This window comes from Sitophilus oryzae, unplaced genomic scaffold, assembly GCF_002938485.1.
Source record: "Sitophilus oryzae breed Bouriz unplaced genomic scaffold, Soryzae_2.0 scaffold_1745_pilon_pilon, whole genome shotgun sequence".
Lineage (NCBI taxonomy): Eukaryota > Metazoa > Arthropoda > Insecta > Coleoptera > Curculionidae > Sitophilus > Sitophilus oryzae.
Genome location: NW_022146441.1, coordinates 1,442,140 through 1,461,252, shown reverse-complemented (window position 1 = coordinate 1,461,252; position 19,113 = coordinate 1,442,140). Strand labels below are relative to the sequence as shown.

Here is a 19,113-nt window from a genome sequence, read left to right as displayed (position 1 = left end):
GCTTGACGTAAAAAGCTTATTTTTGGCAAACAGATTTTTCGAAAGTCAAATCATAGTATAAGGAAACTAGTAGTTTTACTCCTTGTCAAATCCTTTGTTCTTTTTCTGCCACTTTATATGACCTTGTTCTCGCCTCTGTAGCCGACGACGTAGCTGTATAGTCGTGGTCTATTAACTAGGCAAAGTATAGACGTGGCACTCGCCATAGTTTCACAGATATGTATTTAGGAAAATAGGAGTTCACAATAAAATAAAATAAATGATCATCGAGTAAAAACTTGCTTGAAAACAGAATATTTTCACATTTCGTTGTAGGTAACAATTCTTCTGTATCTTGAAAATCTTCTGATGGGAAGAAATGCGGAAAAAAATATATAATGACATATTTTTATATTATTATCTATTTCAGAATTTTCTATGACTTTTTTATTTAAAGCATGTTTAATTTTCTGTAGATACTGGATTCGGCATAAAATTATGCTATAGCACACTGTCTTTATTTAAAGTACACTGCGGTGTTGCCAATCTATTTCTTATTTACTAAAACTTTGGTTATAAACATTATATACGAAAAGTGGTAAAAAACTAGAGTGAATATAACTTTATTAATACTTTGCTATGTTTTCTTAAACATGAAGGATATCGGAATAAATTCGTGTAGAAAAATTTCTTTATCGTATACAGGATATTTTTTATGGCGTCACCAAAATCGTAATATTTAAAAAATGTTGTATCTCATTTTTTTTAAATGCAACACCTTGTATATTATTCTTCTTTCAGATGTAGAATTAAAAGGTGAACATTTTTTGACAAGACAAGATAGACAAAGATCATATTAGGTGGCTTTGAAAAAAATTTACTGTTGAAAGAGCCATATGTAATATAATACTGCGAATCTCTGCGACAGCGGTAAAAATTTAGAAACACTTTAAATCAATAAAAAAATGTTCACTTTTTAATTCTGCATCTGACAGAAAAATAATATACAGAATGTCGCATTTAAAAAAGTTGAGATATACCATTTTAAATATTGCGATTTTGGTGACGCCATAAAAAAATACCCAATATAGAATAATGTATATGGAATGATGTAAAATAATAAAAAAAATCAAACTAACTTTACCATAACTTTTTTTGTGACACCCTGTATATAACAAAATATTTTAGGATACACCTCTTTATAAACCTTGAAACATATGAATAAAACTTTTTTCACATCTTCGACAACGACGACAATATTGGACTTCCTCGCACTAATGGGCCACCCTGTATATTTACGGTGGTTTAAAGCTAGGTGTGGCACTTTTCTTCCCTCAAATATAAACTCAATATTTTGTCTATAATATTTTGAAAATATTGTTATATATTATGACCACTTATAATAAAAAATAAATAAAAAAAACATGAAAAAATACAGTCCACTAAATTTATAAGAGATTATGCTATTATAAAATTCTTTCAATTAAAAAATATGAATAATTTGCGGAGACTTTAGATGTACAAAATATTTACTCTAAAATTGTTTCAAAAACCAATTTATATAAATTACCTCGTAAATTATTATTGAAATGAAAATTTTATGGAAAATCCCCTGACCAAAAAATATTTTCATGTGCATATTTGAGACAACCTGTATATCTAAAAAACTATTTTTAAAATCTGCACATATGCTAAAAAAAATAATAACATTTAATTAATTACATAATATCTCAGGTTCTAAAATAAACAAATATAATTAAATGTTAACTGATAATTACTATCAGCTTGCCGATTTACATCCGATGGAAATCTAAAAAGACTCAAAAGAACAATTTTTTGAATTATCTCCACAATTAATAGCAGCGCACAGTAAGGCACTCATTTTTTGTCAATCCGTCCCTGTGCTCGGACGCAACGCTCGAACCTCACAGCTCGACGGACCGAATTCAACTGAAACGCTTTGCAATCTGCCGATATTCGACAGATTGCAAAAACTGGCAGAAAATATTTGCGAGAGTGCAACTACTCTTTTCCTTAAACTATGGTCAAATTCCAACGAGATGAAATTGCCCCTCAAATATTACCAAGTTATATAATAATATCGCCATATTGTTTTTTCTCATGCTGACGTAAATGTGAGAAAATTTTGTCCAGTTTGTATGTTAATGGAATAATTTTTGCTTTCCTTTATCGAACGAAGTCGCGGGTACACGCTAGCACAGACGCTAGTAATATATAAAACAACACCAGAGTTCCCAACTGGTAAAGAAGTATCATATTTAAGGTCTCATTCGACACTAACTTTAAATGAATTACTTTGTCAAGCCAACCGGTAGTCAACGTTTTATTTAGAAATCTAAATTACAAGAGCATCGCATCCTTAAAATAAAGCCATCGGAGAAGATTTTGCCCAGAAAATAACGAACAAGCAGGGAAAGGAAACAAATTACAATTTAATTTCTAGTTTTCTGTCTATTAGAAAAGGGATAAATGAGAGGAGCGTTTCTTCCGTCGACATTAAATGCCTAGGGACGTACAGCAACATCGATATTAAAGGAAATATCGATATTATTCTCCTTTAAAGAAATGAGGTACTATTTTAGGTTTCAACAATCAGCAAGAGCATCTTTTTTAGAAATGCGAATACTTAGTTGCGGATGCACAACATATCTATAGGCTTGGTGTCTTAGACAAGGAAAGAGAGGGGACAGGTAACACGGCAGCTGAAAGTGAGGCAAGTTGTCACCACGAGAAATTCTCCAATGGCGTAGCATCACAAATTAGCTTGTACCTAGACGGTGCAAAATATTTATTAAAACGTAAACTAATATATCGTTCATTATTGAGTAATGCACATACAATTTTGTATTTTATAGTCTCACCTTTATAATATTAGAATATCTAAGTCGATAATGCAAAATTTATTTAACAGTCACAGTGGACTGATTATCAAGACAATTATTTATTTATTAACGTGTGTATAATGTATAATTAAATAAAAAATAATGTAATAACATATGTTTTAAACGTGTATATACATATATACTGTATGATCGAAAAAAACGGCGTCTTGTTTGTTTGGAAATGACAATTTCACATATGAATATTAAAAATTACATTATTCATTGAATCCGTAAGCGAGTGTGAAGGGAATTGACTAGATTCATTATTATACCGTATAATCGAAAAAAAACGACGTCCAGTTGGCTTGTAAATTACGATCGATATAATTCTACATATAAAATGACATAAAAACTATACAAAACGACATCGAAAAAAGACGGCGTCAGAGATAGCTATGAAATGAAGATCGCTGTCATTTTATATGTAAAATTATATGGGGAATGTTGTCGATCGTCATTTACAAGCCAACTGGACGTCGTTTTTTTTTCGACCATACGGTATAATAATGAATCTAGCCATTCCCCTTCACACTTGCGTACGGATTCAATGAATAATGTAATTTTTAATATTTGTTCCTCCAATCATAAGAATATTCTAATTTTCCACAAAAAAATAAACAATTCTAGAAGCTTTGTGTTATTTTATTTATTTTTAAATTTTTATTAATTACTCACTGAGACTATTATTATACACCTAAATTGTGGTAAAATCTTGGCAGGTACATTTAAGTTCTATATAACAACTATACATATAGATTTTTTATCACTAGAATTTTTAATTTTTTTTTATAGTTTACAATTATTTTACATATTTGATAACAATACTTTATACATTTTTTTACATGTAAAATATATAAAAAAAGTTTATTGCAGAAATTGTATTTCTGATTATAATTCCCTACGCCACTGGAGAAATCCATGCTGAGTAGCATTATTTATAGTTTCAAACATTAATTATAATAAAGGATATTGAAAATACTACTTGGAATTATTAAAAATAGTTTGGTTTGGATGTGGTACAAAACATATTAAAAGCATTTTACATATTTTTACTGCTATAATGAAAAAAGTTACATTTTATGACCACATAACAAAAGTTGTGTATCGATTTTTACCTGTGAAATGTAATTCCAGCCACTTTTTTCTCGTTTCGGCCTTTGCAGCCATACGCTGAACATCTCACCATACTAAACAATACAGTTTATAAATTTAAAACAAAACAGTTGTCACAAAAAACATAAAAATTCTCTCGGTGTCACCTCGAAATCTTGTCACCAAAGTATGGCCGCTGATCGAATTTTGGCCTCACTAACCGATCACGGGAGAATATGCGTGTTAGCCGTCCCCTCTCTTTCCTTGTCTAAGCTTGGTGCATTCTCCGCCGGTGCTGCCACCATCGGAGAATATCGTAAACAACTAATATATACAAATACACGGGTTTAAATAGCGAGTATACGAAAAATTTATTATTTAATTATTCTAAAATTGTTAGTAAGTATAATGTGTGAAAATTCTAAAAATAAAAAAGTAAATATTTTGATATCTTCAGAAGGTCTAAATTGTATTATAATTTATTATTCCGGTTAAAAAAACTTTTTAGATGAGTTCAACTACGGTAGCGAGCATAGTTTTAATCACCGGTTTTGCTAGTGGGGCATAATTGGGGCTATTTTGGCTATAACGAAATTTTTTAAAGGTACGTAATTATAATTTTAGGAGATGTTCATAAAACATTTATATCACAAGTTGATTAAAAAAGTATACCATACCACCGTCATTTTCATTTTTCGGACACTTTAGTATAGCCGAAATCTGTTACATCAAAACTAGTCTTCGGGGTGTGTTTTACACATTTTTCTGAACATAAAAACACAAAAAAGTGTCTGCGGAAATTTTTTATTTTCATTTTACATAAAACAATGCTTTGACTTTAGAATAGCCGAAATCAGTTACATGAAAAATGAACTTACAGTACGTCAGTCCGTTCTGTAGCTACGGGGTATCCGTGAGAGGGGAAACTATATTCTCTCCATGTTTTTCGTAAAAAATTAGACGACGCGTCCCATCAATAAAAATTCGACAAATTTGCGAGTAGCCAATAAAATGAGTGGGCGGAGCGATTTGTGGTGACGTACTCGTCAAGTCGACGTATAAAATATATTGCTGTTTATTTAAATGTTTTTTGTCCGCATTCCTTTCATAGACACAGATCCAGCAGACGTACTGTATATTTGTTTTACACGAGCCTTTACGAGCATAGAAATACAAAAAAATTCCTGCGGAAATGTAAAACTTAAAAAGTATAGCTAGAGACGTAAGAAATATAAAATAAGAGACGCCCCTCGATGCGCAGTAGACAGCCTACAAATTTGCTTGAATCAGATTTTTCGAAGGGTAACTGCATCTCTCTTCCGCCGAATGCGTTCTCTCTCTATCGTGTGCGGGACCGGTGCTATCCCCAAGTCTCTTCCTATATTTGTCAAACTGTATCAATGTCATTTTTTGCACTTTGTTTTTCATACATTTTTCAGTTTAGAAGCTAACGGAAAGGCAAAAATATATTTATTTTTTATATAACTGATTTCAGCTATTCTAAAGTCTATTAAATTTCCTCAGAAAATGGATACAGTTTATTTCCGCAGAAAATTTTTTATTTTCCTCAATTCGTGAATGCTTCTAAAAGGCAAAAATATATTTATTTTTTATATAACTGATGTCAGCTATTCTAAAGTCTAATAAATTTCCTTAGAAAATGAAAACAGCTTATTTCCGCATGAAAATTTTTGTGTTTATATGTTCAGAAAAATATTAAAAATAAAACGCAAAAGGTATTTTTTATAGCAGATTTCAGCTATTCTAAAGTGCGAAATTTGGAAAGTACGCATTTCCGCAGGAAAATTTGTGTTTTCCGTGGTTCACAGTAGCTTTTTAAAGACAAAAATTTTTTTTCTTCTAATAACTGATTTCAGCTAAACGAAAGTTGACCCTCGCCCAGCACTAATTATGACTTTGTATAAGTATCGATATTTTTCTTCCCACGTCAACACCAACATCTCTACGGTAAGTAACGTCTAAGCTCTAAATGGCAATGAATTTTAACTTAATTGTGTTTAAAAGCGTCGGAGTTGTTTTAGTACTAAAGCCCTCACTTAAAGGTTAACGTCTAACAAAAACGCGACCATTTTCATCATCTGAAATTTTAAACACTGGCTCACTAAGTTTATTTCGAGAAAATGCATTACCTAATTTAGTTTTACTTGTTTTTCCAACAATAATCATTAGAACATAATGAACGGCATTCAATCACTGTGTGAACTGTAAAGTAATTTACCAGCTATTGAATAAAAAGATTCAGAAAGAAAAAAAAATAATGATGATTATATAATAAAATAATAATTATTATATCAAAATAATAATTTTTAATTACAAAATAAATAGAGGGTGACGCCTCTCATACGCCGCGGAAGCTCCAAGGAGAACGGTAGTTTATATTGAAATGAAATTTTGGCAGCATATGTAGGTTAATTGAAAGCATTTTATAAAAATATATAGAATTATACAGGGTGTCCCCAAAAAAAGTTACACATGAAAGTTGTGCTTTTTCTAACGGAACACCCTATATATTAATTGATTTTCGGATTTTAGGAAAAAATAAAGGTGAGTTTTATTAAAGAAGCATATAGACCTAAAATCTGAGGATTTTGATATACTCGTATTTCACATTTTGTGAAAATGAAGAGTAAATTTTAAATTTCGATATCTACCTAAATTTTAGTTGATCTTGTATAGCCGGATATTTAATTACAGTAACCACTGTATGTTAATCCAAATTGAAATTTGAGCCGAAAAGTTATACAGGGTGAGACAAAATTAATATGGAACATTAGTCACTTTTAAAAGCAAGTTACTCCTTTATTTTAAAAAGAACACCCAGTATATTTTTCCGGTGTTCAATGGAGAATTTATACAATATCTTCAAAATATTATTAAGGTTGCCTACCCCTCAGACAAAGATTTTCCAAGATGTTTTAATTTTGATAATTTTGCGTCAGTAGATCTTTATTATTTGAAAAAATCTAGGTGGCTGCGTGATATACCTATTGTTAATTTAACAAAAATTAAAGATTGTGGAGTAAAATACTCAACGGTAATAAAAAGATACATGTTTAAAACATATTTTAATTATTACAGAATTAAAACTACCTATAACTATGTGACAAAAATTAGCTAGATGAAATCAAATGCTGAAAATGCTTCCTTTCCTGTTAACTGTATAAAATTATTGTCTTTTCAAAAGGATCTTTTCATTTTAAAAGGCATATGGTGTGGAGTTCCACCTCGAAAAGCAGCTACAATAATTTCTCTCATGTTGTCGACAATAGTTGGTCGAGTTTTGTAAACACTGTCTTTAACATATTCCCATAAAAAAAACTTAGACTAGGTAAAATCAGGAGCATTTATGTATTCTTTTAATTGGTGAATACACACTGGATTCACCAACTAATAGAATCATATCAATTCTCTCTGATGTACGATAAGTTTGCATTTTCGGGAAATTTTTGAGATTTTTTTTGTGTTTTACCTGACACAAAATGATAACTAGTTGTTAAAGTTGGACTAATTAGACAGTTATGTTGAAGGAATGTGAGACATATCACAGCCATCTAGATTTTATTAAATAATAAAGATCTACTCAGATCAAATCATGTAAATGAAAATATCTAGGAAAATCTTTGTTTGAGGGGTAGGCAACCTTAATAGTATTTTGGAGGGACATGAATTCTCCATTGAATATCGGAATAATATACTGAGTGTTCCATTTAAAATAAAAGAGCAGTATGCTTTTAACGGTGACCAATGTTCAATATTAATTTTGTCTCACCCTGTATAAATTTTTGGATCAAGTTTTAATTTTATTTAAAGTACAATAGTTAATTTAACTACATATTAGTCTATACCGGGTAAATTTCAATTTAGCTAGCTTTTATTGTAATTTAAAAATTGTTCTTTATTTTTAGAAAACGGTAAATATGTAAAAAACCTTACATTTTAGTCATATACTTCTCTTATAAAACTCACCTTTATTTTTCTCCCAGAATCCGAAAATCAATTAATATATAGAATGTTCCATTACAAAAAACACAACTTTGATATGTAACTTTTTTGAGGACACCCTGTAGAACTTTCTATATTTTTAAAAAGTGCTCTGAATTAACCTTCATTTCAGTACAAATTGTCGTTCTCCTTGGAGCCTCCGCGGCGTATGAGAGCCATGGCCATAAATTGCCATCGCCATTATGGCCATGGCCAGATGCCATGGCCATAAATAGAAAAAAAAACAATAATTTGGCTCCAAATATCAAGTATGGGTACCAAATTATTCGTTAAAAATGCTTTTTCGAAATGAAGAGCACTTGAAGCTCAATTAAAATTTTATTTACATGAGTACAATAACATGCCTAACAACTATACTATCTTACCTATTTTAGTAGAATAAGTACGATGATGCATTTTGTATTCTGACTGGAGTATCTGGGAGATGAATCTATTAACTATTCATCTGCAAAGAAAAAGAAAAGAGTTAACTTAATAATCATCAACAAAAATGTAAAAAATCCATCTTTTCGAATAGTGTTTTCTTAGATAAAACTCAAAATTTGTTCTCTATACGCTTTCCAAACCGGCTAGATTTCTTATTCAGTATCCCAGAGGATCTATATACTCCCGTTCTTTCTCCTTGAATAAACACTCTTCTAGGATAGCTGCAATATATCTATTATAACTCGCCTTGTAGGAATAAGACTTCCCTTTGTGTGTGTATATTCGCAGTGACTTAAGAGTTTCCGGGTTCCTTCAGTCATCCCGGAATTATTAATCCTTATAAACTACGCGAGAGTTTTGAGTTTGTATACCTATTAAATAAAATTAAGTATTCATATTTTAATTTCCTAAAGTCTGTAGAACTTGTAGATCAAGGTTTCTTAAACCCCTTTTAAAAAATGTAACTACAAGAGAAGTATTTGTCAATACCAGTCCATTTACTTCACTAAAAAAAGTTTCTAATATTTTTTAAGTTAACTATGGATGGGTTTATACATAAATCCGTCATGCGTCATCTCTTGTTGTTTTTAACCAGTTTTATTGGTTTATTTCAAAAATGACAGATCATATTTCAGTATTATTGGAGTGACGGAACGATAAACGATGCACGCACGCAGATGGGTATGGATTCGAATTAAGATTTTTGAGGCTTGTCAAACTCTTGCCAAATTATAGGTTATAATTGTGAAATAACCTGCGTTTTGGAAGATGATAAACATTTCCGAGTTGCTTTTTGGTTCGTGGTATTCAGGGCCGGACTTAACGAAGTTGCCGCCCCAGGCCAAAAAAAAATTGCCACCCCTTAACATTTTTTTTTAATTAAAAAAATTACGGATATAAAAAACATTTATTTGAATACAGGACCAACAACAGAATAGACCGACAGAACAGATCAACACAGAACATAAAATAAATATTAAAATATTCATATAAAATGACAACAAACGAATAACAAAACTATAAGGTTTGCTTATATACCTATAAAGGTTTTCTACGTACTTTTTTGTTCACAAAATTATCAATTACCTCATCGTAACTGATAGTTTCTAAAAGGTCGGACTCAATATGTAAAACTGCCAAATGATTTAGACGTTCTGTTTCCATAGTGGACCGTAAATAAGTTTTAATACGTTTCAATGCAGAGAACGAGCGTTCAGCAGAACAGTTAGTAATAAAAGTACATGCGAAGATTCTTAATGCTATGAAAGTATTTGGAAACAGGTGTTGAGCGTTTTTTTTTAATAAATTACTTTAAGAAGTTTTCTAAGATGGTTTTGCTGACTTAATGCATTTTATAAATTCACAAAAAATGTATTAATTCATTAGACATTGACTCATCTAAATCATTTGGATAACAGGTTATTAAATGTCTGGACTTATCGGTAATGTCGTCAATGCTTAAAGTAGATAAATCACTAAAGAAACCAAATACTTTTCCTGTAGGAAATTTCAAGGATTAATTTAAAATTTTTTTTTTTAAAAAATGGTGTAATACAATTTGATAGACAATTAAACAAGTTATTGGCGTTTAAAGCTATAAATTATTTAAAATAAATTTTTAGACACTCTGTATAAGGTAGTATTATTTTTATTATTGCAACACAATAACTGATCAATAAATAAACTTCAGTAAATATTTAGTATTAAAAACTTTGATACCCTTGGAGAAATGAAGCCTTAAAATTTTTACTGCAATTTCACAAAATTGAAAATATTTCAAAAACGGTAAGGTTTAAGTGTAATAAACCTTAATCAAATTTACCTTTATTTTAATCGTAGAAACTAAAAATGTAATAATATACAGGGTGTTCCGTTTAAAAAAATACAACTTTGATATTTTTTACTTATTTGGGACATTCTGTATCTTGTAAATTATTTTTAAATTGTACCTCTAATAGTCCTTCATCGAACCCAAAACTTGAAATTTGTAAAAATATAATCGTTTAGCTACAATACTCCGTGTCGTATGTGGTGAACAACCCTGTATATGTATTACTCCTACCTATTTCTAGCCTACTATCTAAAATTCTTTTCAGACACTGTTCCAATAATCATGTTCAATATTTTTAAACGCTTCTTTTTTCATGCCTTCTCTAAAAATGTCTATACCAACCGATTCCTGATGAGGTTAAATCTCCGAAAATTGGAAACGTTCTATCAACTATTGGATCGCTATATACTTAACGGAGAACGCATAAAAAGCCTTTCTGACCATTTTACGGGATCAGATAAGAATATAGCAGCTAGCAGTTCGCTCAAATCTTCCAGCATTATCTCTTATCAATTTGTTCCTTTTTGGTTAGACAGAGTTGAGTTATTCCCATTAAAGGTGATGGTGGTGATAAGAAAAGGGTATTATTCTGATATCCTGACCACGGGACAATAATTGAACATCAAAATGCAAACATTTTTATATTTCTTTTACATTACATTTGCACTGTAAGAAAATCTACAAAATGAAATAGTTATTTTTATTTTGTAGTATCATATGAGTTATACAACGCTTTTCGAAGTAGAAATCCACATATGCCTTTTAAAATGAAAAGATCCTTTTGAAAAGACAATGATTTTATGCAGTTAACAGGAAAGGAAGCATTTTGAGAATTTGATTTCATCTAGCTAATTTTGCTCGCATAATTATAGGTTTATATCTAGTTTTAATTCTGTAATAATTAAAATATGTTTTAAACGTGTATCTTTTTATTACCCTTGAGTATTTTACTCTACAATCTTTATTTTTTGTTAAATTAACAAAAGGCATATCACATAGCCACCTAGATTTTTTCAAATAATACAGATTTACTGACGCAAAATTATAAAAAATAAAATATCTGGGAAAATCTTTGTCTGAGGGGTAGGAAACCTTAATACTATTTTGAAGATATATAAATTCCCCATTGAACACCGGAAAAATATACTTGGTGTTCCATTTAAAATAAAGGAGTAACTTGCTTTTAAAAGTGACTAATGTTCCATATTAATTTTGTCTCACCCCGTATAACTTTTCTTTTTGGGTCAAATTTCAATTTGGTTTAACATACAATGGTTACTGTAATTAAATATCATTCTATACAAGGTCAGCTAAAATTTAGGTAGCTGTTATCGAAATTTATAATTTACTCTTTATTATTTTCACAAAATGTGAAATATGTCTAAAATCTAAGGATTTAGGTATATGCTTCTTTAATAAAACACACCTTTATTTTTTTCCTAGAATCCGAAAAACAATTAATATATAGGGTGTTCCATTAGAAAAAACACGAATTTGATGTGTAACTTTTTTTGGGGACACCCTGTATAATTCTATATATTTTTATAAAATGCTTTCAGTTAACCTACATATGCTGCCAAAATTTTATTTCGATATAAACTACCGTTCTCCTTGGAGCTTCCGCGGCGTATGAGAGGCGCAACCCTGTATATAAACCTTTCTAATCTAATATGAATTTAATAAAACTGCTTAAAAGTAAATCATGTAACACGACCCTAAACCAAATTTTCTTCATTAAAAACGCAACAAAATGTCCAAAAATTAGGCTAAAGATAGCCAGCGTACGAGACGTTAAAATTTAAAGGCTAATATTAGAGGATTAAACTATATAGAGTACGTCCTAGTCGTAAATTTCAAAGTTCCCATCATAAATTTAGGTGACGATGAAAGAAAACTTCCAGGTCCTAAGTTTACTGCATCGTAAAATTTCCTGCAAGCATCTAAGTTTGTCTCTTCTTTCGTTTTCTGAAGTGTCGATAAAATACGTTTACAGATTGGACACGACAAGATACATCCCTAATTTTATTTATTATGTATTAACCCTTTAATAATTTTCAGTGTATGTTTTTATAGCGAATATCCTGTATAGAAGTATAGATTTTGTTTTTAATTAATTTCAATTAACACAGTTGCCACCCAATTATTTTTCTTTCGTATTTTACCGTTGAAAGAGCTATATGAAATAATATTTGTCAATAAAATTATAACCCCAAATCAAATGACAATGACAATTACTAAAAAGAATATGCAGTAATTTACGAAATGCCGTAGTGACGTCACCAATCTCTTTCATCTGGTTGGCAAATGATTGAGATAGTTCGACAAAAGAGACTGACAAATCTCATGGTAAAGAGTGGGACCGCGTTCCCGTAGCGCAACTCAGAATAACAATTTTGAAACCAATTAGCAGGACCATGGCAGGACGTACGTCTTTATTGCTATCTTTCTTTATTATGTGTGCTTTATATGAAAAAGAAAGAGATAGGTATAAAACGTATCGTAAGACATTATCGCACATTCTGGCTGGCGGAAAATTTAAATTAGCCTTTATTATTAGTAGTATTCTTTCATTCTGAAACTGAAAATTTTCACTTAAACTGATTTACTCCCTATACCACGTAAAGGGAACGTGGTGTAGGGAATAAATCAGTTTAAGTGAAAATTTGCAGTTTCTTTCAGAACGAAAGAATACTACTATTATAAGGGAAGTTATAAAAAAAGCAAAAATTGTACTGTTTTATAAACATATTTATTTATACATAAAAATAAATAAACTTTTTATAATATAATAACAAAAATGACAGTGTTTATTCCACCCACCTACCAATTTTAATTGCAGAAGAACTGACTATTGCAGGAAACGATCGGCCAATTTTTTTAAAGGGCATTAAAAATCTCATTTTCGAAAAAACTGCCTAATTGCAATAACAAGGTGAATATCCAAGCAAAGAAGACTTTACGAGAATCATGATCCTGAACCATTTTCAAGTCCAGTTTTAATCCTAAAACAAAAGTAAAATAGGTATATTAATAAAGTTTCTGGTTACTATAAACCAGCTATAAACTACCTACCCAAAAAATGAAAAAAAAATAATTGTATTAATTTGTTATGTTAAGAGAGGTTCGAGATATTTTTGACACTGCCACTTCTATTTTTTTCTTAATAAGATGATAAATATAACTACTTACTTTTATTTTACCGGGTGTCTTTAACATATCTATCAGAGAAAGGGGGCACCAAGACATATAAAAAATAGATGATACTGGCTAGTAAATAAAAGTAAATAAAATAACAAATAGTATAACCGAAAATTATAAGTAACAAAATATAAATACCTATATGGAACAAAGGAATTTGTTCCCTATCCATATTCATAAGTCAATAAAATGGAGAGATTAGAAAAAAAGGTAAATCACCAAAAGAAAAAATAACAAACATGACGAATTGTCATGATGTTGTCATCTTGGTTGTCATGATGACGAAAACGAAAGGCGATTGTTCTAATTTCTATTTAGAAATTACGTTTTATATGGTTAATTCTTTCTCTGTTGTTATATTAGAATGAGATAGTAGGCTCAATAGACGCAATGCGCAGATCAACATAAATAGAACGAAATTTTGCGTTCTGAGTTGCGTTACGGGAACGTTGTCCCTCTCTTTGCCATTTAATTTGCGAGTCTCTTTTTTCGACAATATAATATGACGTGACGTTGAACGATGGCTGAGCATTCTATACATAGAACGTTTTCGATAAATTACAAAGCAATTATAAAGAGTTTAGCGAGACACAAAATCATTTCGATTTGATCAGTCTATACCGAAGATAGATTATACATGGCTTCGTTGTATTTATAATTCAATTTAAGTAATGACTTTGTTGGCGATCATGACATGTCCGGCCAGAACTAACAAATTAATGCTGTTAAATATGTAATATTATTGTAATTAGCATAGCGGCGGTCAATTTCGCATAGCCCATGCTCGATTAGCATTAATGTCGTCCCCGATGAGCCCTGAATCGTTTTTGCAAATTGAAAAACAAGGGTTATTGAATAGTTATAGTTAAATATGCAAGCACAGATTCGAATATAAAATATCTGGCTAAAACAGAGCCATTCTTATGCCGTGGTGGCCGCCATGTTCGAGCTTAAGTATACAGGGGAGATCAGTAAGTAAAGTAATAATAACTGATAAGTTATTCCGAATTTATATTCTGTATGTATCAAAAGTGGCTCACCCCTATAACTTTTAAATATACAGTCCGAATGATATTCCCGAAACTTCGGAAGCATATTCTGCAGATAAAAATAAGTAAAAAAGTTCATATAAATATATGTCTAAAAATGCTTAGTTTCGGAGATACAGGGTGTAGAAGTTTCATTTTTATTTCGATTTTTTCCAAATAATTTCTCTAAGTAACGTCAATATTTGGATGAAAATTGGTGTTCAACAGGTCAACAGATCAATAAATCAATAAATCAATAAATCAATAAATCAATAAATCAATAAATAAATAAATCAATAAATCAATAAATCAATAAATCAATAAATCAATAAATCAATAAATCAATAAATCAATAAATCAATAAATCAATAAATCAATAAATCAATAAATCAATAAATCAATAAATCAATAAATCAATAAATCAATAAACCAATAAACCAATAAACCAATAAATCAATAAACCAATAAACCAATAAACCAATAAACCAATAAACCAATAAACCAATAAATCAATAAATCAATAAATCAATAAATCAATAAATCAATAAATCAATAAATCAATAAATCGATAAATCGATAAATCAATAAATCAATAAATCAATAAATCAATAAATCAATAAATCAATAAATCAATAAATCAACAAATCAATAAATCAAATATACAAATGATATGTCATTCTATTCAGAATGTCATTTTCAATCGAATAGTGTAAAAAATACTGATGGTGCTTAAAAATCAAAAGTTGTTGTTGTCATTTCCGGTGAAACAGGCAGTGACCAAAAACAATTGATACATCTAACAATCCTAATTTATGTCATACGCTATCGTACCAAATCTCGTTTATTTATCTGAAAAATAAAAAAGTTGAGCCTCTATTTCTCAGTGATTTCTTGGATGTAATCTGTCAAAATCTTCCCCGGCTCGCGATCCAGACTATAACTAGATACTATTCCACAATAGACAAAAAAAACAGATAAAAACCAGGTAAGCCAGATAAAATAATATCTTATTTCCGGGATACTGATATATTTTATCCGGTGACATCGTAGAAATTACTCCTAGACGAGAAATATGATGAAAAATGTGGAGAAAAACATAAGGTCACGACTGAAAAACGCCAATAGGTTTTCTCTGACTGGAAATGACTCGTTTGATTCGGCGGGAAATGCAATTTTAGCCGGGAAATATCGCGGAGTTTTTCCGGAAAAGTTTTTTTTTTGTTCGCCTCTTGCTCGGCGTTGAAACGGGAGACGTTTGATTATCGGGAGCAAGAGCATTTTTTCTTTTTAACACCTCGTGTCATTTTGAATTAAACTATAGAAAATCCGGAAACGCCACAAAAATATTATTTTTTCCAGAGCCACTGTTAAAATTGTCTTATATCTATCAAAAATAGTAGATAAAATAGTACTTTAACCGCACGGGTACAGTACGTCTGTCTGTTCTATATACTCTGTTTTTTTTCTCAGGTAAGATTTCGACAGCCGATGACAGAAGAAAAGCAGATGACGTCCCATACCAATCTATTTATTTTACTAAAAAAAGTTTCTAATAATTTTTAAGCTATCTATGGATGGGTTTAAATATAAATCCGTCATACGTCGTGTCTTGTTGTTTTTAACCAGTTTTATTGGTTTATTTAAAAAATGACAGATCGTATTTCAATTTTATTGGTTTGACGGAACGATGAACGACAAACGGACGCCGATGCGTATGAACTCGCCTTTAGATTTTTGTCATTTTTGACGCTTGTCAAAGTCTTGCCAAATTATAGGTTATAATTTTGTGTCAATTTTTGTTAAATACCCTGCGTTTCGGAAGATGGTGCATTTTGATTCGTATTATTATGTCTTTTGAAGTCAAGTGGAGGAAAAAATCGAGTTAAAATTATCTGTAGACCCAGAGCACAGTTTATGGTTAATACTCGCTGCCCAGGCAGAAAGTCTTATACACCAATGAAGTTGCCATCGATAAAGTTTGTATACCATTTCGTCGTAGATAAGTGCATCTCGTATATGGTAGAAGGATCAAACTAAACACATACTAAAAACTGGAGTAGCTGTAAAATATCGACATCACAAGATAGGTAAATAATGGATTTTAGTACTGCAGAAAAATAATGTCAAAAGGTACTGGTTTAAAAAAATTAAGATTAAAGTTAATTAATCAACCTTTAAGGTATAAAATTTGGTAGATGTTATTATTAATAAAATAGTTTGTTTTATTTACCTATGTTGTTTTATTTATTCCTGTGGAATATTACAAATTTGTATTTGTACATATGTACATAAGTTATATTGATAAACATAATCATAAATGCGGGTAGTTCTTGTTCTTGTTTGTTTTGTATTAACACATACCGTTTTTATTAAATAAAATAACTCGATTACATTTTTTCAGTTTTATACAGTTTTTTTCACAATATTTTGAAGTAATCACTTGTCATCTTGTCAATCAAATTTTAAATATATCCTGCTATGCGTTGAACGTTCCAGTTGTACCAACTTATTTCTTTGTAAAATAAAATAAACTACTTTGAAATTAAAATGACAGACACATCTATCACTGTCAAGGATCTTCTCGTTGGACAGACTATAGCTATGGGATATCCGTTAGAGGGGAAACGATATTTTCTCTATGTTTTTCGTAAAAAATTAGACGACGCGTCTCATCAATAAAAATTCGACAAATTTGCAAGTAGCCAATAAAATGAGTGGGCGGAGCGATTTGCGGTGACGTACTCGTCAAGTCGACGTATAAAATATATTGTTGTTTATTTAAATGTTTTTTGTCCGCATTCCTTTCATAGACAAAGATGTAGCAGACGTACTGTATATAGATTATATCGTCCTATTGCTGCCAAAAGTCACTAACTAACATTTTTCCGAACAACCAAATTCAATCACTAACTATGTTTTGAAGCGGAGAATCGATTACAAAAGTCATTAACTACGATTTCTGGCTATTTATGTTTTATTTTAATACTGAATAGTTACTAGAGTACGTCTGCTGGATCTGTGTCTATGAAAGGAATGCCGACAAAAAACATTTTTCAAGACAAGAAATTTCAAGAGTCTTGCAAGACAAGACAAGATTTTGCCATTCAAAATATCTGCAAGACAAGACTTTGAAAATTTCTTGTCTTGAATATCAAGAACAGTAGTACGTAGTAGGTACGCATGTATGTTACGATAGATATCGGAGACTAACCTCTGCAAAACCGTCTCAGATATTGGCTTTTGTCAAAGCCCCGAGACTGTATGATGAGTTATAAATACAATCTACACCATGAATTAATAAAACGAATAGTAGAAAATGTACTTTTAATGTTTTGAAGTTGAAAAGATCGTTTTAAAGCAATTTTCAATTAAAAACAAGCGCTTTTCAGTCGAATATAGACCCTTTCGATCGTGACATTTGGTATCGCGATCTGGAAAATGCCCGTTTAACCTTGCAACACCTCATTAAATCGTCCCAATCGCGTTTATATCGATTCTATGCTCTGCTGGGAAATATCCCACCTTTCGTCGTATAGCTGGAAAAGCCTGGATGGAAATAATGTTAACCAGGCGGTTTTTGCCTTTGCTCTATAATGCTCTAATTAATTGGGAAGACCTGATAACGGGCGGTGGAAAAAACTCGAAACTTTTTATCGCTTTGTGTGCAACTGATGGCGAATCTGTGTATACAGGATGGTCTGAATTGTATTCCGGAAACTTTGGCAGCATATTCTGCAGTTAAAAATAAGTAAAAAGTTCGTATAAATGTATGTCCTAAAATGGGCTTAGTTTCGGAGATACAGGGTGTAGAAGTTCGATTTTTATTTCGATTTTTTCCAAATAATTTCTCTTTATTAAGTAACGTCAATATTTGGATGAAAATTGGTGTCTGGGAGTTTTTTGACATGAGAAATTTGATTTTGGTGTCAAATTTTGGTTTTTAAAGCGAAATAAAAATGAAACTTCTACACCCTGTATCTCCGAAACTAAGCCTTTTAGGACACACATTTATACGAACTTTTTTACTTATTTTTATCAGCAAAATATGCTGCCAAAGTTCCGCAATACAGTTTCGACCACCCTGTATATTTTTTTCTTTATTTTAGATGGATCTGGCAACTGTGCAATTTGTTTTTTTTAATTTTAGAATATATCTACGTTCACTTACCTCTCTGGGGAGACAGACAAAAGCCTGGCAAATTTGAAAAGAAAAAACCATCTAAATAAAGGCATTTAAAAGGTAAAAAATCACCACAATTAAATTATTTTTTCACCCCTCTCTGTAGAAGGTTGGAGTTATTTATTTACGAAAAAAGGTTAGACTGCGTTAATTATTCAAGGGAATGGACCGAAAAAAAAGAAGAATTGACTAAAGAAGAATGACAATTAATTAATTGTGCAGTTGATTTGTTTTTGAAGGAAAGGAAACAATTAGGAGACAATTAGTTCGAAACTTGTTTCTAGGAAACATTCCAGGGGTTTGATCTGGATGACGGTTCCCTAATTTCCTTCAGCTAATTAGAAACAGTTTCCAGAAATAGTTAATTAATTTTCCAAGTATACAAAGATTCTTGTTAGTTTTCAAGAGAAAAAAAACGTGCTCTTTCAATTTTATTCTCTACAATTTCTCTGA

At 30.7% G+C, this 19,113-nt stretch overlaps 1 protein-coding gene across 1 annotated transcript in view; it reads right to left on the bottom strand.

Moving 5' to 3' along the window:
* Nucleotides 1–19,113, bottom strand: part of LOC115881967 (octopamine receptor) — an 83,617-nt gene that overhangs the window by 14,773 nt on the left and 49,731 nt on the right. Inside the window, exon 2 of the mRNA XM_030899725.1 lies at nucleotides 8,363–8,442. The gene's annotated coding sequence lies outside the window, so the exon portion shown is untranslated. The remainder of the gene's footprint in view (nucleotides 1–8,362; nucleotides 8,443–19,113) is intronic.